This window comes from Abramis brama, assembly GCF_963993115.1.
Source record: "Abramis brama genome assembly, chromosome: 6".
Taxonomy (NCBI): domain Eukaryota; kingdom Metazoa; phylum Chordata; class Actinopteri; order Cypriniformes; family Leuciscidae; genus Abramis; species Abramis brama.
In genome coordinates this window covers 40,319,666-40,342,688 of record NC_139968.1, presented here as the reverse complement: position 1 = coordinate 40,342,688, position 23,023 = coordinate 40,319,666, and the positions used below count along the sequence as shown (strand labels likewise).

Below are 23,023 nucleotides of genomic sequence, written 5' to 3'. Positions count from 1 at the left end.
TAAATGACTTACAGAGACATACAAGGACATGTTTTTAATGTCATTTTCAATTTTCTCTGCACAGTCCATCATCAGTGGCCAAAAGAAATCAAAGTGTCTTGACACTTTTTCCAAAAGTGTTCCACCCACAAGTGCCTGTGCCGTTGTACTTTGAAGATCAGGAGCAAATTGATGCAATCCACACTCACCTGACATAAATTCTGGGCAGCACACACACACACACACACACACACACACACACACACACACACACACACACTGTGACTATCAAATTCACCATGGATGTCCTTTTTTTTAATGAAATACCCACAGATATGAAATGCAAATTAAAAAGTATTATATATATATGCAAATTATAGTTTATCTCAGTTGCTTTGGTGCATCTCTTGCACTTGTGCACATCATAAAAGCAATTTCTCATTTTATACAAATTGCAAATGCTTTGGTACATTCATGCAATTGATAATGTACAACTGTCTGCTGTTTCCTACATTATCAACTCTTTAAGTCATGTTGATAAAAAAATAGGCCTATTATAGTTCCTTGCATAAGTCATTAAATGCAAAATGATTGTTGTCATAATCATGTTTTCAATACATTTCTATTACACTTTATTTTGTAAATGTGTCCTGAATTGATGAATTGCGGAGGTGTATTTAGAATTTCACTAATGAAGGAAAAAATGAATTGATATAATGAATAATGATGAAATGTGCCAAAGCAACTGTGACAAAAAAATTAAGGATTCAGGAATTTTATACAAAATTTAACAGAGTCCTGCTGCTTGTGAATTTGACAAGATCAAATTCACCATGGATGTCCTTTTTAAATTTTTTTTTATATTTAATTTTATTTTTATTTTTTATCAGTAAGCAGAAGCACTTTGACAGGAGGATAGAAAAACAGTTAAAGCAGATTGGCAAGCCATAGGGGAGTAATCTACAGGAGTCATCATAATTCATAAATGGTGTTGATAAATAATGTTTTTGTGAACAGAAATATTGTCTCTTTCTTATAAATGGCCCTTGGAATTTTAGAAAAGGGATAAATTGTGTTTGTCTTCATAAAATGCTATGTAGGACACTGTTTTGTAGCTGTATGATGACTAAGTGAATAGTACAGCAGATATTTAATCGAGAATCCATATGATTACACAGTGCTGTATGTCTAATGGGCTAAATATGTTTAATATCTAATTGTAACTTTATATAAATTCACAACAACATATTTCACTCAGTCTCCTGTATAAAAACATATAGTGAATATTCTATTATTATTATTATTATTATTAATAATAATATTTATTCAATATTAATATATTCAATATTCAATGAATTATTCTACAGTAGGTCATCATTACTTGTCATCTGATCCAACTATGTGTGTTATTTTTTAATTCATGAAAACAAATAGTCTTCTGTATAGGCTGAGTGAAGCCCAACCTAATATCTACAGATATTTTAATCCATAGTGCAGATTTATACTAAAACGTTTAATATTTAAATTAACAAAAACCACAAATTCGGGCAAAATCTATGAACGGGACGGTTATTAATGTGTAAGTTTTGAGCGTCGATTTAATGGTGTTAATTCGCAGTATATCCCCCTACTGGAAGCATCAGGAACAGCAGGGCCGTAAAACTGCCAGGGGCGTAGATCTACCGGCTCCAGGTCTGCAGCCTCCCCATATAGCTTTATTATGTAAACCTTGCTAATAGCAGGTTTGACCCTCTTTTTGCCTTCAGAACTGCCTTAATTCTTCATGGCACAGATTCAACAAAGTGCTGGAAACATTCCTCCAAGTTTTTGGTCCATATTGACATCATGGCATCACGCAGTTGCTGCAGATAAAAATAATAATAGTCAAATCCAGCCCTAAACATCAGATCTTGTCAAAAGATATTCGTTTTGTCTGGTGTGCAAACCACATTTGGAGGATAAGGACACATGTGAGAATGTTATTTGTTGATTACAGCTCGGCATTCAACACAGTCAAACCACAGAGGCTCTGAAAAGCTCCTCACCCTCGGACTGACACCTTTCCTCTGTAACTGGGTGATGATCTTGCTGACGGACAGATCTCAGTCAGTCAGAGTAGGAGACCGGACATCAGGCATCCGAACTGTGAGCACAGGGATCCCCCAAGGCTCAGTCCTGAGCCCGCTGCTGTTTACCATCTTCACCTACGACTGTGTGGCCTCTCAGACCAATACCAGGATTATAACGTTTGCGGATGACACTACAGTCATCACACTGATCACTGGTGGAGAGGAAACATCATACAGAAGAGAGGTGGCAGGACTGATGGCCTGGTGTCAGGAAAATAATAACATCCTAAATGTACATAACCTATGTTTCTGTAAACTTAGTTTCTGAATGTGTTATTCTGAACATTGATCCTGTTAATTTTGAGTGTCTTTTTGTGAAAGTTACTTTTCATGTTAACAAAAAATTAACTATTGGTAATATTTATAGGCCACCCTCTGCTCCGTCTGATTCTACGATGTGTATTCTGTCAACTATTAATTCTTTTGAGAAACACAATGAATTGATTATTTTGGGTGACTTTAATAAAAACTGGTTGGACCGTTCCTCTGTTAATGATAGAAATCTATTTGGTAGTATAAATGTGAGTCAGTTAATTAATGAGCCTACCAGAGTTGATTCTCATTCTTCATATTTGTTGGATTGGATACTTGTTACTAATCCTGAAAGGATAACTAAATCAGGTGTACTGTCAGATTGTTTAAGCGATCACTCGATTATATATTGTGTCTGGAAAATTAAAACTCCAAGTTCTCCACCTAAATACATAAGACTGAGACAGTGTAAAAATATGAACGTTGATCATTTTATTCAAGATCTAATTGATATTAATTGGGATAGGTTTCAGTTAATTCCTTTTGTTGAGGATGCCCTGAATTTTTTTCATTCTGAGGTTACAAATATAATAAATAAACATGCCCCTTTGAAAACTGTTAGAGTCAAAGGCAGATATTTACCTTGGATCAGTTCTAATCTTATTAAACTTTTTAAGCAAAGGGATAAAGTTCAACTTTAATTTAGAAGCAACTTTAATTTAGAAGGGCAACTTTAATTTAGAAGGGTGTCCTGTTACTTTGTCCTCTACAGTAAAATACCTGGGTGTTATATTAGACCGCAACTTGTCTTTTGAAAATCATATTTCATATGTTACAAGAACAGCCTTTTTCCACCTTAGAAACATTGCTAAGCTACGTAATATGCTATCTGTTTCTGATGCAGAAAAGTTAGTTCATGCATTCATGACCTCGAGACTAGATTACTGTAATGCTTTATTAGCTGGTTGTCCTGCATCCTCAATAAACAAGCTACAGTTAGTCCAAAATGCAGCCGCTAGAGTTCTTACTAGATCAAGAAAATATGATCATATAACACCAATTCTGTCGTCTCTACATTGGTTACCTATAAAGTTCCGTATCAATTACAAAGTATTACTACTGACCTATAAAGCCCTAAATAGTTTAGCTCCCGTGTATTTAACGGAACTTCTATCGCCCTACAATCCATCGCGCTCTTTAAGATCACTAAATTCGAGGCTTCTGGTCATTCCTAGGATATCTAAGTCCACTAAAGGAGGGAGGGCGTTTTCACATTTAGCTCCTAAACTCTGGAATGGCCTTCCTGATATTGTTCGAGGCTCAGACTCGCTGTCCAAGTTTAAAACTAGATTAAAGACGCATCTCTTTAGCCAAGCGTTCACATAATACCTACCTTTTATACTACAGTTGAATCAGATTGAATGCATTAACATTAATATTACGAACAGCAGCTACGCTAATTATTTCCCATCTGCTTTTCTGTTGTTATCTCGGGACGCCAGTCCCAAGGTAAATACAGATCGTCAGCTCCAGTTTGTATCCAGCCTCTCATGGAAACTACAGATTCTCCAACACCGTGCAGAGACGACTCGACGCCTGTGAAGAGACGACTCGACGATGGCGATATGTTTATGCCCTAAATCAATACATGATTAACTAACTGTATTTCTCTATGTACATTTCTGAAATGCACTTTCTGTAAAGCTGCTTTGAAACAATATGTATTGTGAAAAGCGCTATACAAATAAATTTGAATTGAATAAAGCATGGGCTAAACACCGGTCCTCTAGGGATCCCATTGATTGGGAAAACTATAGATATTTGAGGAACTTATGTAAGTTGGAAACAAGGAATGCAAAAGCCAATTATTATAAAGACCGTTTTTCTCAGGACTTTCATAACCCTAAACAGTTTTGGTATCAGTTGAACAATCTTTTGAATAAATCCAAAAAAAGATTGATTAAAAATATTACATTTAATAATGAAATTATTTCTGACCCTTCACTCATTTCTCAAGCTTTTAATCAACATTTTTCCTTTTGCATTTTTTATTTGCGGTTCTCAGTGTTCTGATTTCTATACTGATGCTTCTTTAAATTCAATTACTGCAAACGGTTCATTTTCCTTTAAGAAGATTATGCCTGTCGACGTTTACTATGTTATATGCAATCTAAAAACAAATAGCAGTGCTGGTTCTGATGGTTTAGAAGCTACATTTGTTAAATCCGCTGCTCATGTATTAATGTATCCTCTTGCAGATTTATTTAATTTATCATTGTCTACTTGTTCTGTTCCGTCCATATGGAAATGTGCAAGAGTTACTCCTTTGTTTGAAAGTGGAGACTCATCTGATGTCAATAATTATTGTCCAATTTCTATTATTTGCTCTATTGCAAAATTTTTTGAGAAACTAATTTTAATCAATTATCATCGTTTATTAATTAATTAAATATTCTATCTCCGGTACAGTCAGGTTTAAGACCTAATTTTTCTACTACAACTGCTCTTCTAAAATTCACAAATGATGTGTTTTTATCCTTTGACAAAGGCCAAGCAACAGGTGCCATTTTCATTTATTTTTCTAAGGCTTTTGATATGGTCAATCATTATCTTCTTCTTGACAAATTGTATTCTATTGGTTTAAATAGAAATGCTCTCCTTTGGTTTAATGCTTATCTTCATAATAGACATCAATGTGTTGTTTTCCAGGGTTATCAGTCAGATTATGTAATTGTTGAAAAAGGTGTTCCACAAGGTTCCACTCTTGGACCACTGCTTTTCTCTATCTTTATTAATGATTTACCTCAGTTATGCTCAAATTGTTCTGTACATCTTTATGCTGATGACACTGTAATTTACAACACTAACTCTGATCTGTTTCAAATTCAGAACTCTTTACAATCCGATTTTAATTTGGTTCAAAAATGGTGTCATAACAATATGCTTATGTTAAATAAGAGGAAATCTTGTTGCATGATTTTTGGGACACGTCATTGTCATTCTAACACTTTTGATTTGAATATTATTTTTGATGATGGCTTATCTCTTGAGAATGTTGATTCATTTAAATATCTTGGTCTTTGGATTGACTCTGAACCAGGGGCGTCATGCAAGCCAAAATTCTGGGGGGGGCACAATCTGAGACGTTGCAACTGTTTTCTGACGGGTGATATGGATCATCTTAGGAGGGGTCAGGGGGTTTCTCCCCCTGAAAATTTTCAAATTCTGGCTGCTAAACATACCATTTCAATGCAGTTTGGGAGGGACAGAAATACCTTAATGGAACTAGAAGCAACCCTCCTCTATCTGAGGACTAAGTTAAAGTATCTATTTTGTAAGTTTATGTAAAAGACAGGTTGATGAAAGAACTGTAAGCTCAAATTCAAAAGCTTTTGAAGTCTACTTCATTAAAGCATGTTTACACACACACTTACTGTACACTTAGGCCTACACATGATTTTAAAAACAGTACCATTGCAGTTTTTATGTTATGATTTTAAATTGGTATGTGACCTAAGAACGATCTTACATTAAAGGTACATAAAGGTGCTGAGGTCTGACTTTGTGGTGCTCTGAAATTAAGTTATTTTAATATTAATATGTGAAGGACTTTGAAAGAAGTTTGACATTTCAGTGCTGAATAAGGTTAACACTACCCCGTTTATTTGAAAATGGTTAATATTTGACAGAAATGTAAAAAAGTAATCAAATCAAATGTAATATGTAACATTACTTTAGTAGAATCATTGAAATACTGTAGTTACACTGCTCATTATTATATTTTAAATAAGGAACAGATGTTTCAAAACCGATCAGATAACGTTACTATGGCTTTGTATGGCAGTAACGTTAGCCAACTAGTTTACGCTGACACAACTTAAGTTAATGCTCTGAATTCGCAGCTAATATCAAATCCATAACTTTTTGATCAAGTTAAAATTTCCAGGTCAACCACAAATAATCCCACTACCTTTTAATATCATCCGATAACTAATTCAATGCCGATTTGTTGCTTTGCCCACTTACCACTTCAAGACCATCTGTAAAACATTGCCAGCTCAACGAGCGAGACGAGTGAGTTGCTTGAACATACACAGCAAAGATTCTAGAGCGCTACGCGCGTAGCGTTGATATACACAGACACCATATTAGGAAAAAGGGGCGGGCTGATGCTGACCGATTTATTACACATCCAGAAGAATACATTTGAGTCGTTATAGGCTCTGGTATATTATGGAGCATAATAGGAATAAAGTTGTGACAAAAAAATTATCAGGGAGGAAAAATCTGAGGGGGCATGACGCCACTTTGAATGGGCATGACGCCACTGCTCTGAACTTTCTTTTAAGCCCCATATAGATTATATTGTTAATAGAACATATTATTGCCTACGTTCACTTTATCGTTCAATTAATTGTTTTACATTTCAGGACAGGAAAAGAATTGTTTCTCAGTTAATATTACCTCAGTTAATATTATGGTGATATTGTTTATCAAAATACCCACGATATTCATCTTAAGCCTCTTAATGTTGTTTACAATAGGGCTTGGGAGTCGTGACGTCATACTTGGCGTGGCGGCCATGTTGATGGCCTCGCGAATGTAAACATACAGCAAGTCGAACGAGGAGAAGCAGAGTTGGGAGAAAGAAAAAAGATGTTAAAATCCCGAAAAGGATGTGGAATTTACCGGGATACGTTAGGGAAACCAGGGACCAGTAGGTGGACAAATTTTCCTGTAAAATATCCCGTATTTTAATACCTTACTCTCTCATAACATTAATGTTAGCCCTTCCATCGGACCTGTCAGTCTCTGTAACGTTACTATTGTCCTGTTGCTACCCCCTTGCCCTTCCAGCGAAACAGATGTTTTCAACAGGGTTCGTACAGATTCTGTAAAATGAAATTCCAGGACTTTCAAGGACTTTTCAAGCACTACTTTTTTGGATTCCAAGGACTTCAATCAGCACTTATCAAACAATATATTCGTTTTATTTTTTTACTCAAATTACATATATATATATATGATAACTAATGTTTCATGTCATAGAGATCAATCCATTGACCAGCGCTGTCAGGCATGTGAAATCACCTTAACCATTGAAAGGATATTGAAACAGATTTTCTATGAATATATGATTGACCTGAAGAATGAAAGTTGTATTATATACTTATCATATACATAATATCATGCTCATAGCCATGCGAAATAGCTCTATATCTCAGACAGGCTGCAGCGTTAATTTAGCGTGAAAAGATTGTATTTTTTCAACAACAAAATTTTTTTTAATTAGGGATGCACCGATACCACTTTTTGCAGAACGAGTCCGATACTCATTCTTTAATTTCTTGTACTCGCCGATACCAATTATCGATACCTGAATTTTCACTGCATTTGTAATTTTTAAATGTATTAGTAGATAGACCAAAATAATATAAATCATATTAGTTGGCTTAATTTGTTCATCAGATATATATTTATTTCAGTTATTTTCATGCTTAATAAAGCCTGCTAAAATGCATTGTATAAGCTTCTGTTACTGTCACTGTTCATTCTATTGCTCTATCGTATTTTATCTATCATTTAATAGCACAGCACATATTTAGAGCAGCTCCAGAAGGGCTCAGTGCTGAGGATTGGGTCAGTGTAACAAATGTTTAGATACCAGTGAAATATCAATTATTTAATCCAATTTTGATACAACAAAAACTACCAGACTAATTAATGTGAATTTAAAACATTATTAAAGACAAGTAAGCAATCAGTAACAAAATAAGAACAAATAATCGAATTACAAATAGGACAAATAAATACAATAGAACAAAGAAAGGCTACAAATGAAATAAACAGTGTTTTTAGAGTTTTTCAGGTAGATCTAACAGGTACAGAAATTTGAATAAAGTAATCAAATGTGAAAAAAATGCATATTCATTACTGTATAAATTATATATAGATGGATTTTTTTTAAAGTTGAAAAGGGTAGCCTATTTAGTCAATAGCAGTGAGTAATTTATTTGTCCTTTGTTTGAACATTAAAACACAGCAGCAGGTTTATTAGACTGCTGTCGCTTTAAGACCGAACGCATGGCTCCCATTTGAACATGGCTACGTTCACTTGAGATATAACCGACTTTGTTTACTGGGATACTCACCTAGACAGGCGTTTTTGCATAAACTTGTGTGAATTCGTCCGTTTAAGCGCAAGACGTGAAAGACAATTCAATACAGTATTCGCGCGCTGTCTATCAAGACGTTGGTTTGCGGAGCGCACGCTTCGGATGTTTGTGTTTGCGGATTAAACTTCTTGACCTGCAAACGTCCTGTAATAATGTAGGGAACCACTCGTTATACATAAATCAGGTAACAGTTCATGTTTTACTTTACTTACATATACAATTTAGTTTTAATCCAAATGACACGTGCTGAGTGAATGATCAGCAATCAAGAGCATTCAACAGAAGTGCGCTCGCTCTCTCTCTCGTCAGTTAACGTTAATAATAAGCTACATGCCTCGTTTTATTTTCTTTGCCATTGACATCCGACTGAACAAACTTTCCACTGATGTCTGTTTAAAGGGATGTGCTCGAACAGCTCGCGCATCTGTGCCGGTGCGCGCTCAATCCACTGCGCGTTTTTCTCTAATCAGCTCGCGCACCACAGCTGTGTTACTATACACACGCTGCCTGGGGCCTGTACCATGAAGCCGGATTAGGTGGCTAGCCAGCTATGTTTCAGTTTAGTTTCCGCCAACCCTGGGTTTTAGGTACTATGAAAGTAGCTTGGCTTTAATCGGTGTTCGTCGCCATGGTATCTTACTCTGCACGGCTAACCTGCTCCGGGGCAGGTTATGTTCTGGATTCGAGATCTCAGACTGAAGTTTGACCAATCATCTGAGAGCAAAGAAACATAGGTGATGTAACTTATTCCAAGTGTCTGTTGCAATGACTTCACCTTTTCTTCCAAATCCAGTGGACATCTCAGCGCAAATTGTTAGACGAGCACTTCGTAGAGAAAGAGTTTTTAGCCAGACAAAATCCCTTTGCCTTTCTTGATAGTTACTTGTATGAAAGATACAGCTTTTCCGCGGAAGGAATGTCTTATCTTTGCGAACTTCTTGAGCCGCACATAAATAATTTAACACGTCGAATTCATGCACTTACTGTACCGCAAATGGTATTGCGTTGCGTTTTTTTGCAAGTGGTACATACTTGCACGGTGACGCACAGAAGCTAGTGGAAAAAACGGTTTGTCGAACCATTCGCAAGGTGGTCCTCGCTCTGCAGGAGTACATGAATAGTTTCATTAATAGTGTTCCCCGGACATTTATCGACCATGTCCATAAAAGAGGGCTTTTATAAAATTGCCGGTAAGATATATTGATAGGGTGACATCACATGAACATTAAAAAAAAAAAAAAAAAAAAAAAAAAAGCCAAATATCACAAATGTACTATAGGCCTACAATATAATACATGTTAAGAATTATTTTAAATCTTTATTATTATTCTGTTAATCTTATGATAGGATTCCCTAATAGGAAGTCCTATCACAGCCATAATGTTCAGGTAGAGATGATGTGAATATGTGAGATTATTTTCTGTGAGATAAATCTTTAAATTAATAGTAACGTTAACAGATATAACAATGATAATGCCAAATGCCAAATGGCCTGCTCCAGTGCTTGTCTCACAAACTTTCCGTTAGTCTGTTGTGTCAGCGCTTTGAGGAAAGCAAGTTAAATTTGGTACAGTACAAAACACTGTTAATTTGAACTGAGATAGAAAAACCTAGACACAATAACCCCCTATCATGACCCTCAGACAGGGCCACAGCACCGCTTCAATGTGGCCCTCAGTAAAACCAGAGTGAAGATAGAGATGACCTTTGGCATCCTAAAGGCACATTTCAACTGTGTTCGACGCTTCAGAGTCACCAGAGCGGGCATCACAGATAGTGGCTGCATGTGCCATTCTGCATATTATAGCCACCAGTAGAAAGGAGCGAGAAACACCACAAAACCAGCTTCTCCCCGATGAAACGGACCCGATCACACTTGACCACCCAGCTGGTGCAGATGTAGATGCAATCACCATACAATATTACACTTAATAAAAGCACATTGAAACTGCAGATAGGTCTCAAACTGTTTTATTGGTTTTGTGGGATGGGAGGGAGAAAGAGAGCAAGAGAAAGTTGCATTAATAAATATTCATACTAAAGTATTACTTGGTTAAATAAGTTCACATACTGAGATCAGTTTTATCCAGCTGTTTGATCTCCATTTTTTTTTTTTTGAGCCTCCTCAGCTCACAGTCAGCTCCTTTAGTGAACAGTCTAGTTCAAGACTCCTTTAGTGAGCAGTCTAGTTCAAGTCTCCTTTAGTGTGCAGTCTAGTTCAAGACTCCTTTTGTACAGGGCCCTGACTGAGTCTGTTTCCACCTGAAACATAATTCCACCACAAACATGATCTTTACAAGTTTTCTGGAGGCTCATCAAATCACAAAAAGTTCCTTGACTTCCTACAAACACAGGACTGACTGTAATTTATGTCAAGGGTTTTAAATCCTTACACATTTCTTCTGAAGCCCATTGAGGTAGAGGCCTCAGTTTCTGGGGCAGGTTGTGAAAAATCCTACAATAAAAGAGATGTGTAAGGGCCAGTCCCTTTTTTATGCCACACATTCAAATGTTTGCCATAATAAAAAGCCCAGTGCATTCACATCAGCAACTGTCTGAGAACACACACACAGAGTGTCTTCATTTCCTCCACCCTAATAAATAAAAATAGGCCAATGTAAAGCATAACTGTTGTAAAGCAGGTTATGTTTGGTGTTCTGTCTGCTGCATACTGACCTCTGTGTGGGAGACTGTGTGTGTGTGTGTGTGTGTGTGTGTATGTGTGCTGGCTTCAACAGGGACACTGTATTTCCCTCTACTGCAGAACATACAGTCAGCCATATTTAAAACTTAAAAGTAGTAATGTATTGCACACGTACCCAGTGTTACTTGCTTAGAGGAGCCAGCACCAGGGTCAGATTGTACAGCACCTGTAATCCCATCCATAATCGGCCATCCCTTATTGCCTACTCAGAGCCAACTCCTCCGCCACAGTGTTTTCTGAATTTAACTCTTTATTTCTGTTTGCTGCAAACAAGTGTTTGTGATAAAATGTTCACAAAAATAATAAAAGGTTGTGGTAAATACTCACCACTTTGAATTATATTTGTATATTTTGTCTTTATCTGCTGCCAAGAACATTTGGAGTTGGGGTTGTATCTAAAAAAAATCAATGAATATTAATCTTTCTTAGTACATGCACATTTTTTATACATTATAAAAATAGGCTATATTACACATAGGCTACACATACATATAATAATTTTACATAAATATAGAATGTATTTGTTTAACTTACACATTAACAATCAGCAATCTTTCTCCAACAGTCTTCTCTTGCTTTGGCAGCAGAGACCGTATTGTTTCGAGCTTGAAATACATATTTAAATTCATCGTAATTCTGAATGATTATCTCTTGCTCCTCCGCGTAAAAAATATATCGCTCTCGCTCTACCCACGATTGGTTGTTCAGTGTCGACGTCACTCTTTTATGTGCACGCGCGCGTGGAGTGATCATAGCTTGAGGATCAAAGCTTGAGTTGACAAAGAAAGTTGATGAGCTGCATCATATGGTACCAATAAAGCCTGATTGCATCGGTTTGGTTTTGTCAACTCAAAACTAATCCTGTAACCCCGAGTTTGTTCAGCTACCTTCATGGTACAGGCCCCTGGTTGCTTATTTGTCTCGCGAGATCTGTCAACACTGCCCCCCCCTGACTCGAGGTTGCCAGATAGGCTGCAGGATCCAGCAGGAACGTTTGTAGCTGCAGCTGTGGTAACTAGAGCTGAGCTGGCAACCCGGATGCCGAAACACTACTGACTTTGTGATTGGTAGATAGGTGGAGGGTGGCGCTTCAGGCCAAAACACAACATGACAACATCAACATCAGTTGAGGGCTGCAACTTCACTTTTAAATGACAATATCCTGGCCGGACTACTGTTGTCAGAAATGAACATGATTTCTTAATGTCTAGTGACATATCAGGGCCATTTTATGCCATCCATCCATCCATCCATCTTCTACCGCTTATCCGGGGCCGGGTCGCGGGGGCAGCAGTCTAAGCAGGGATGCCCAGACTTCCCTCTCCCTAGACACTTCCTCCAGCTCTTCCGGGGGGACACCGAGGCGTTCCCAGGCCAGCCGGGAGACATAGTCTCTCCAGCGTGTCCTAGGTCTTCCCCGGGGTCTCCTCCCGGTGGGACATGCCCGGAACACCTTCCCGGGAAGGCGTCCAGGAGGCATCCGGAAAAGATGCCCGAGCCACCTCAACTGACCCCTCTCGATGTGGAGGAGCAGCGGCTCTACTCTGAGCTCCTCCCGAGTGACCGAGCTTCTCACCCTATCTCTAAGGGATCGCCCAGCCACCCTGCGGAGAAAGCTCATTTCGGCCGCTTGTATCCGGGATCTTGTCCTTTCGGTCATGACCCACAGCTCATGACCATAGGTGAGAGTAGGAACGTAGATTGACTGGTAAATCGAGAGCTTCGCCTTGCGGCTCAGCTCCTTCTTCACCACGACAGACCGGTACAGGGACCGCATTACTGCAGAAGCTGCACCGATCCGCCTGTCAATCTCCCGTTCCATCCTTCCCTCACTCGTGAACAAGACCCCAAGATACTTGAACTCCTCCACTTGAGGCAGGAGCTCTCCACCAACCTGAAGCGGGCAAACCACCCTTTTCCGACTGAGAACCATGGCCTCGGATTTGGAGGTGCTGATTTTCATCCCAGCCGCTTCACACTCGGCTGCAAACCGTCCCAGCGCATGCTGGAGGTCCTGGTTTGATGAGGCCAACACGACAACATCATCCGCAAAAAGCAGAGATGAAATCGTGTGGTCCCCAAACCTGACCCCCTCCGGCCCCTGGCTGCGCCTAGAAATTCTGTCCATAAAAATTATGAACAGAACCGGCGACAAAGGGCAGCCCTGCCGGAGTCCAACACGCACCGGGAACAAGTCTGACTTACTGCTGGCAATACGAACCAAGCTCCTGCTCCGGTCGTACAGGGACTGGATAGCCCTTAGCAAAGGGCCCCGGACCCCATACTCCCGGAGCACCCTCCACAGGCCGCCGCGAGGGACACAGTAGAATGCCTTCTCCAAATCCACAAAGCACATGTGGATTGGTTGGGCAAACTCCCATGAGCCCTCCAGCACCCTGTAGAGGGTATAGAGCTGGTCCAGTGTTCCACGACCGGGACGAAAACCACACTGTTCCTCCTGAATCCGAGGTTCTACTATCGGCCGGATTCTCCTCTCCAGTACCCTGGCATAGACTTTCCCAGGGAGGCTGAGAAGTGTGATCCCCCTATAGTTGGAGCACACCCTCCGATCCCCCTTCTTGAAAAGAGGGACCACCACCCCGGTCTGCCAGTCCAAAGGTACTGTCCCCGACCGCCACGCGATGTTGCAGAGGCGTGTCAGCCAAGTCAGCCCCACAACATCCAGAGACTTAAGGTACTCAGGGCGGATCTCATCCACCCCCGGTGCCTTGCCACCGAGGAGTTTCTTGACTACCTCGGTGACTTCAGCTTGGGTGATGGACGAGTCCGCCTCCGAGCCCTCAGCCTCTGCTTCCTCAATGGAAGACGTGACGGCGGGATTGAGGAGATCCTCGAAGTATTCCTTCCACCGTCCGGTGATATCCCCAGTCGAGGTCAACAGCTGCCCACCTCCACTGTAAACAGCATTGGTAGGGCACTGCTTCCCCCTCCTGAGGCGCCGGACGGTTTGCCAGAATCTCTTCGAGGCCGACCGATAGTCCTTCTCCATGGCCTCACCGAACTCCTCCCAGGCCCGAGTTTTTGCCTCCACAACCACCCGGGCTGCAGTCCGCTTGGCCCGTCGGTACCCATCAGCTGCCTCAGGAGTCCCACAAGCCAGCCAGGCCCGATAGGACTCCTTCTTCAGCTTGACGGCATCCCTTACTTCCGGTGTCCACCACCGGGTTCGGGGATTGCCGCCTCGACAGGCACCGGAGACCTTACGGCCACAGCTCCGAGTGGCCGCGTTGACAATGGAGGTGGAGAACATGGTCCACTCGGACTCAATATCTCCAGACTCCCTCGGGATCTGGTCGAAGCTCTGCCGGAGGTGGGAGTTGAAGATCTCTCTGACAGGAGATTCGGCCAAACGTTCCCAACAGACCCTCACAGTACGTTTGGGTCTGCCGAGTCTGTCCAGCTTCCTCCCCCGCCATCGGATCCAACTCACCACCAGGTGGTGATCAGTTGACAGCTCCGCCCCTCTCTTCACCCGAGTGTCCAAGACATACGGCCGGAGGTCGGATGAAACGACCACAAAGTCGATCATCGACCTCCGGCCTAGGGTGTCCTGGTGCCATGTGCACTGATGGACACCCTTATGCTTGAACATGGTGTTCGTTATGGACAAGCTGTAACTAGCACAGAAGTCCAATAACAGAACACCACTCGGGTTCAGATCAGGGGGGCCGTTCCTCCCAATCACGCCCCTCCAGGTGTCACTGTCGCTGCCCACGTGGGCGTTGAAGTCCCCCAGTAGAACGACGGAGTCCCCAGTCGGAGCACTTTCCAGCACCCCTCCCAGAGACTCCAAGAAGGCCGGGTACTCTGCACTGCCGTTCGGCCCGTAAGCACAAACGACAGTGAGAGACCTATCCCCGACCCGAAGGCGTAGGGAAGCGACCCTCTCGTTCACCGGGGTGAACTCCAACACATGGCGGCTGAGCTGGGGGGCTATAAGCAAACCCACACCAGCCCGCCGCCTCTCACCATGGGCAACTCCAGAGTGGTGAAGAGTCCATCCTCTCTCGAGGAGTGTGGTTCCAGAGCCCAAGCCGTGCGTAGAGGTGATCCCAACTATCTCTAGTCGGAATCTCTGAACCTCACGCACAACCTCAGGCTCCTTCCCCGCCAGAGAGGTGACATTCCATGTCCCTAGAGCTAGATTCCGCGTCCAGGGTTCGGGTTGTCTAGGCCCCCGCCTTCGACTGCCGCCCGATCCACTTAGCACCGGCCCCTTACGGTCCCTCCTGCAGGTGGTGGGTCCACGGGAGGGTGGCCCCATGTCGCTCCTTCGGTCTGAGCCCGGCCGGCCCCATGGGGGGAGGCCCGACCACCAGGCGCTCGCATACGAGCCCCAACCCCGGGCCTGGCTCCAGGGTGGGGCCCCGGCTGCGCCATACCGGGCGACGTCACGGTCCTCGTTTTTTTGGCATCATAAGGGTTTTTGAACCGCTCTTAGTCTGACCCGTCGGCTAGGACCTGTTTGCCTTGGGAGACCCTACCAGGGGCATATAGCCCCAGACAACATAGCTCCTAGGTTCATTCGGGTACTCAAACCCCTCCACCACGGTAAGGTGGCAGTTCAAGGAGGGGGGCCATTTTATGATTAATTGAAATACATTTCTTACATAGGTTCCTTTAATTGTATATTATTTCTGTGTCGTGTAAGCATTATAAATATATACACTTCTGAATTCTTGACATTCATATATAAATATAAAATTGTGAAATGTATGATTGCCTGATTGAATTTTATAAGAGTACTAATACTAATTTGTTTTTATTAACATGTTTAGATTGTATAAAATTACTGTGCAGATTTTTTCAAGAATTACTTTTTGCTGCTGATACACTCACTAAGTTTAATAAATAAAAATACATAATACATTCATTTAGGTGTTAACTGATCTTACACTGCAAAATGATAACTTACAAAGGATTAAATTCATCACAATTATGTAAGTATCTGGATATTGCCGTAGGGCGAGGGCTTCGATAACCTCTCTCTTTTTTGACCATACATGTTTTTCATCCCTGATATCTAAGCAAACTTATCGAAGCAGAAGCGAAGATCTAAATGTCAGTATCGTTGCTAGGTCTGTTTCAGCACCTGGTTTTAGAAACTGGAAAAAAGCAACTATGAGAGATGCAGGGTTTTCAGTACATGCAAAGTCTGAACGACACAACGACACTGTTGTACCCTGGTGTTTTATTTTTGCATTGAATTGACACCCTGTATTTGTACCTTGTACTGTATTTTTAATTTTTTTATGGCCTACCTCTTTTGCACCTGCACTCACTCTTGTACAAAATGAATGTTAATATGATTTTAAAGTAAAATAAAGTTTATAATCTTTAAATAAAATGTGTTGCCATTTTTAATGTGCCCCTCTGGTTAAACACTGGCCCCTCCTTGGCCCCCCTAGTAAAATTTGTCTAGAGCTGCCACTACCATTTGGTCATAAGGCTACTTTAGACAAATTGAGATGTTTACCGTGTCTGCGCGGTGCGTGACTTGTGCCAGGGCTAGCATTGCTAATCATAGCTTACATTAACTTTTACTAGCAGTGATTTTAAATGGATTTCTCCAAATAGCATGCCAAACTTTACCTGTCGAGTAGAAACGTCGCGACTGAGGCATCAGTGGGAAGCCCAACCTGTGCTTTTAGCGCACGCCAGCGTGTGAAATATTCTCCCAAAAACACTCTGGTCTTGTTTCTTTCTTCAGAGGCCTTTCTCTTCTTGTCATACAATTCATAGACACTTTTTCTCTTGCGACCCTCAGACATTTTGAAAAAACCCGGTGAGAACGGCGAGCTTCAATGAATGGCTGAAACCGTAGCTCACCACACACATACATCCGAAAGTACGCATGCACAGAAAGCGAAAACTACCTAGGGACGAGCACGTACGACGGCCTTATGTAAACATATGACCAGAATGATTGACAACTAGGAGGACCAATAGTCTTGATGATCCACCCAGAAAAAGAAAATCCTCCACTATACCTTTAAACTTCTGTGTTTCTCTGGTTCTCTGGCCTACACCACAGCATGAACCCTTTCAGCGGTCAGTCAACCCCCTTTTCAGAAAGAAACATTCCCATGTTGTTCACATTGTATTATGTTGAGTGTCAATCCACAGTCTACGAGCCTCCGCTAGACTGCATGTCGTCTCTGATCATGTGTCTCTTGGTTTGGAGCAAGTATAATAATATCATCAGAGATATTCTCCACTCCCTCAATACCTGCGAGTGCTGATGTGACTTCATGTTGATTTTGCTCGCTCGACACACTCTCTTGTACTCTCTGTTATGAACAGCAGATGTTGTGATTCATCTGAACTGTGCTGTAAGATCCAGTTGATCGAACCCCCATTTCAGATCACGCTTTCTGAACACAGTGTTCATATGTTACAAAAACAGCCTTTTTCCACCTTAGAAACATTGCTAAGCTACGTAATATGCTATCAGTTTCTGATGCAGAAAAGTTAGTTCATGCATTCATGACCTCGAGACTAGATTACTGTAATGCTTTATTAGCAGGTTGTCCTGCATCCTCAATAAACAAGCTACAGTTAGTCCAAAATGCAGCCGCTAGAGTTCTTACTAGATCAAGAAAATATGATCATATTACACAGATTTTATCATCACTGCATTGGTTACCTATAAAGTTCCGTATTAATTACAAGGTATTGCTACTGACTTATAAAGCCCTAAACGGCTTAGCTCCAGTCTATTTAACGGATCTTCTATCGCCCTATAATCCATCGCGCTCTTTAAGATCAATAAATTCGAGGCTTTTGGTCATTCCTAGGATATCCAGATCCACCAAAGGAGGGAGAGCATTTTCACATTTAGCTCCAAAACTCTGGAATAGCCTTCCTGATACTGTTCGTTGCTCAGACTCGCTCTCCCAGTTTAAAACTAGATTAAAGACACATCTCTTCAGCCAGGCATTCACATAATACTTTTAATCTTACAGTTAAATCCGACCTCTAGTTCATAAATGCCAGAGGAGAACTGGCCCCCGACTGAGCCTGGGTTCTCACAAGTTTTTTTTTTTTCTCCATTAGGTCACTTGATGGAGTTTTTCAGTTCCTTGCCACTGTTGCCTTTGGCTTGCTCAGTTGGGGATATTTAATTTAATTTAATCAATCAATAATACTATTGATCAGCCTTACCAAACGTGGACTTTTTTTTCCACTAGAAACAAACCTTGTTGTGTTATTTTGATTTAATACTGTGAAGCTGCTTTGATACAATCTGTATTGTGAAAAGCGCTATACAAATATACTTGACTTGACTTGACAGTGGAGCCGTTCATACCTTGAAGAAGCTCGTCTAGAGGTGAATTGGGCATTGGCCCCGAATTATTGCTTTATTTGCTCGCCTCATATCCAAACATTTGCTCAAAACAGCATCTCGTAACTGATTATCTTTGTCAGCTCTGACGTCACAGTCTTTAGCAGCTTGTCTGAGCCGTGTGAGAAATTATTGCACAGTTTCAGTGTTTTTGTGTGAGCGTCTCACTAATGCGTGCAAAGTGAACATTTAGAGCGTCACATCAGGGTCATAATACATAGCTGTTGAATATTAATCATATGAAGATATCAGAGAACACTTTCATACACACAGTTATAGCAGGCGATCTGTTCCTGCTCCATAAAACCATTAGAGAAACTCTGAAATCAGTCTGAGAGGAGAAACAATCGAGACATTTGATCAGAAATGAACAACTAACGTCCTGAAGAGAGTTACAGGAGAGAGCAGAGCCAAACACTCACAGGATCTCATGACAAGATCAAACTGTTGCTTTAAGATGTTTTTAACTTCTCTAGTCCGTGAGAACTTTATGAGGCCCTTGAGAAAATAACACTATCTATCAGATCTAGTGGGCGTTGTGGCCGACTAGAGCTCAAACTGTAGCTCAAAGTGGTGAAGCTCAGATGACGTGAAATAATCAGTAAAACACATCAAAACTGTTAAAGATGATTTGACTGATTGTAGAGTTTCTCATGAATTTACTAGAGCATCTTCACATCAGCACATCTGCCATTTTATTACTGAACCAGTTTTGAAGAGTTTGTCTTTTCATATTTGCTGATTGAAACCGTTGATGTTTCTCCCTGTTTTTCTCTGTTTGTGTCTGTGACGTCTGGTTGGTGAGTTTAAATGTGTACACATGTTCAAAAGAGTTATTTTGCTCAGATTCAAAAAGATACCAATGTCTGCAATCAAAAGCCAGAGATCTCATGAACTCAAATATTTCTCATCAAGACCATCACAGTCAGTCAAATACAAATTTCAACTCTTTTGTTGTTGTTGTGTTTTCAGAGGTCAAATATGACTGACGGCTCACAACACTAAACACACCATTAGATATGGACCTCTAATCCAACACTCATGCAGGGCCAGAATTCACAATAAAGACCAGCAGAAGCTTGTGTTAATTTTCATGACTTTCTCTGATAAAAAACAACACCTGTGATGTAGGTTTATTCCTATTTAATGAGGATTCAACCATCTAAATATTGCAGATTCTGTCGTGTTTCATAGCAAATGTTTTCAGATATTTATGGGTTGCTATTAGGGGTGTGAACCTACACTGATCTCACGGTTCGGTTCGATTACGATTATCATGTCATCGATTCAGTTCAATTTGATATCACGATGCACTCTCAATTTTCAATTTTACTTCAAAAGTGTTGTGTGCGTGTGTGTGTGTGTGTGCGTGTGTGTGTGTGTGTGCTCGCCTGTTCGGGAAGTTGCAGTGACAGAAACAGTGTCATTCCAGTTTAAGTTTCAAGGGAGTAAAGCTTGTTTATGCCATTAAGAAAAGAAAAATCTGTCAAATAAATTTTGTTTTAAAGAAATGTTCATTTTAAAGCAGTGCTCATTAATCAGTGTATTATGTTACCATTAAAGATGCGCGGATCAACCGTCGCCGAGTCCGCTGTTGAAGGTGACGATCATCCATTTATAATCACGTGTAACAACACAGAATAATTGTAATTTGACCATCGGGTGCGGATACTTAAATCAGAGAAAATTATTGGGGCGGGTGGATGATTTGTTTTTGGCTGCGGATTCGGGTGAGGTTGGAGCTCATCCGCTTACTCTAAAGCAGTCAGACTCTGCCAAGCGTTAACAGCTCGGGGTGAAATCGGCTAACATGGTTTATCAAGTTAGTGGTATTACCTCCTACATATTCTTGTGCGTGACATGAACGCACACAGCGCGTGTCTTCTGCAGGTCGTGCTTACCAGGTTGTTCATAAAAGCCGAAATGTTCCCAGATGTAGGCTTTTAAAGTAGTTGGAGCATTTTTAATTTTCTCTCTCTCGTGTCTCACCTCCCTCTGCCATTGTTGTATGCTACCGCGACAAAGCACGTACATGACAAATTAAGTCAGAAAAGCGTCAGTAGCCTACATTATAATCGGTTATGGTCTATTACTAAACCGATACCGAATCTTCCTCGTCTGCATCGCGATGCATCGTAGAAACGATTAATTTCGACATCCCTAGTTGCTATCATGGGTTTTTCTGTGACCCATGAAGAAAATGTTTCTCAAATTAGTTTAGTTCTGTTTGTGCCGTTTAGATGTTGAGTTTTAAATGTTTTATGGCTTCAGTTCTTTTCATTTTGCTACAGAATTATATCAGTCTGGATCAACACATGTTAACCCTTCAAATGTAGGAGAAGTACAGTATTTCCAAGTTAGAAATACAGCCCTCATCTCCAGGTGATTATATGTCATACTAGATGAGCCTAAACAGAGACTGAGCTGTCGGCCATCCAAGATCACATCCCATCCTGTGAGAGAGGAGTTCAGGAGACGATCCACAAGTTTTACGACGGACCAACATATGATTTCCTCAGATCTGGGAGATGAAGACCTTCCCTGCAGTCATGATCTAGATGTCTATTTAAAACCACAGCCCAACCCGTGACAGTGGTGTCTGTCGAGGTAGTCTTGCGACGGCAACACAAGTGTGGGACTCGAAGTGATACCAGAGTCTTCCATAGAGAGAGAGTGCGAAGAATCTGTGCATAACCCTTATATCTCACAGATAGTTGCTCAGAGGGAAGTCTCTGCTCCTGAGTATCCAGAAATGGCTGCAATATGTCCTGGCCTAAACTGGGTCAGACCGAGGGTGACTTCATACCAGAAAGCTTTGCCCCCAAAGCAAACTTGAAAGTATGGGGGGTTTCCCTCCAGATAGTTCTAGGAACTAACCACCAGGGTGGTTTCCCCGAGAACTAATGGTTCCCCTAGGAACGTTTTCCTGGTTGTATTCACACCGCCAGTAGGAACTCTGAAAGGACGTAAGCTGCGCTTGTTGTTGTGACTTTTATTTTGACCTCATGGCGAACCTTTATTTTGATGGCGCTGAGAACGCCAGAGCCTGAGCAAACAAACAGTGCTCACATTCTCCATGTTCATTAGTTTACGATCTGTCTAACAGTCCTGTCTAATATGTTCTTAAATAGAACTGTTATACATATAAAATAGACAATAATGAAAAATGATTTGCGTTTGCAGTGTGGTTGATGTCCAGAGTCACTAGCTGAGCAGAAATGCATAATCATGTATCTCTTGGTCCCCTTGAAGTCGTGTTGGATCTTCTCCTCAGTGTAAAGGTTAAGAGGCCCATCACTGTTTTCCATGTTCGTAGAGTTAGTTTCTGGAGTAAATGTATAAGCTATAATCTGTGTTTACAGCCCCTACTCCCAAAAAAGGCTCCACCTGGTGAGCACACCACAAAATGAGGTGGACTGATGTCAAACTAAGTCCTATAAACTCATTCTAATTCTGTTGTACAGCAGCTCTAAAAAGACAATAGTGCTGTTGTTCAGCTGAAGTCAGTTCAGTGTTGATTCACTTCAGTTAATTTAATCAATTCTGAAATGAGTTCAAGCAAAACAGTGATGTCATCATCCAGCTCAGTTCAGTTCTCATCCGAAAGTGTCAGGGCATTCAAGTCAATAATATTGCTGAATATTAAGTGTCCTAAACTAAGTATTCAGAGTCGACAGCGGCAAGGAACCCAAACTCCATCATGTGACAGAAACAGAGAAAAACTCTTGGGAGAAACCAGACTCAGTCGAGGACCAGTTCTCCTCTGAACATGATGTGATTATGATATTTCATCCAGCTCCTTCTGCTTGAAGATCAGGATACATCATGCCGGCATGAGGAGGGAGGAGATGTTATAGGGGTCTGTGCAGAGATCTGGTCTGGTTCTGGTGTTTGCTGAGGATCTGTGCTGATGACGGTCTAGTCGACGAGGTCTTCACTGGCGGTCTGTCTCTAGGGCTCGTCTAGATGTCACGATCTCTGCTGACATTCAGGGCTGTTGTGTTCATCTCTATGTGCAGATCCTCCATCTGATCTGGATACAGACCAGATCCGGCTGACTACAGTAACCTTGGGATAAGAATGAGATCAACAGACTAATATTAGGGTTTTGCTGTAAATCTAAAAAAAAAATCTCCAAAATGAAAAGACCAATGTAAAAAAAAAGTATTTTAACTAGTGTTTTAAAGGGATACTCCACTTTAAAATGAAAATTCTGTCATCATTTACTCACCCTCATGTTGTTTCAATCCTTTATGAATTTCTTTCTTCTGCTGAACAGAAAAGAAGATATTTAGAAGAATATCAGTAACCAGACAGTTTCTGGTCTCATTGACTTCCATAGTAGGAAAAAAAATACTATGGAAGTCAAAGAGACCAGAAACTGTCAGAATTCATTTCGTGATGTTAAAGGAGACGG

At 41.0% G+C, this 23,023-nt stretch overlaps 1 protein-coding gene across 1 annotated transcript in view; it reads left to right on the top strand.

Moving 5' to 3' along the window:
• LOC311084222 (uncharacterized protein) overlaps positions 1–23,023 on the top strand; it is a 316,630-nt gene that overhangs the window by 83,512 nt on the left and 210,095 nt on the right. The window lies entirely within an intron of this gene.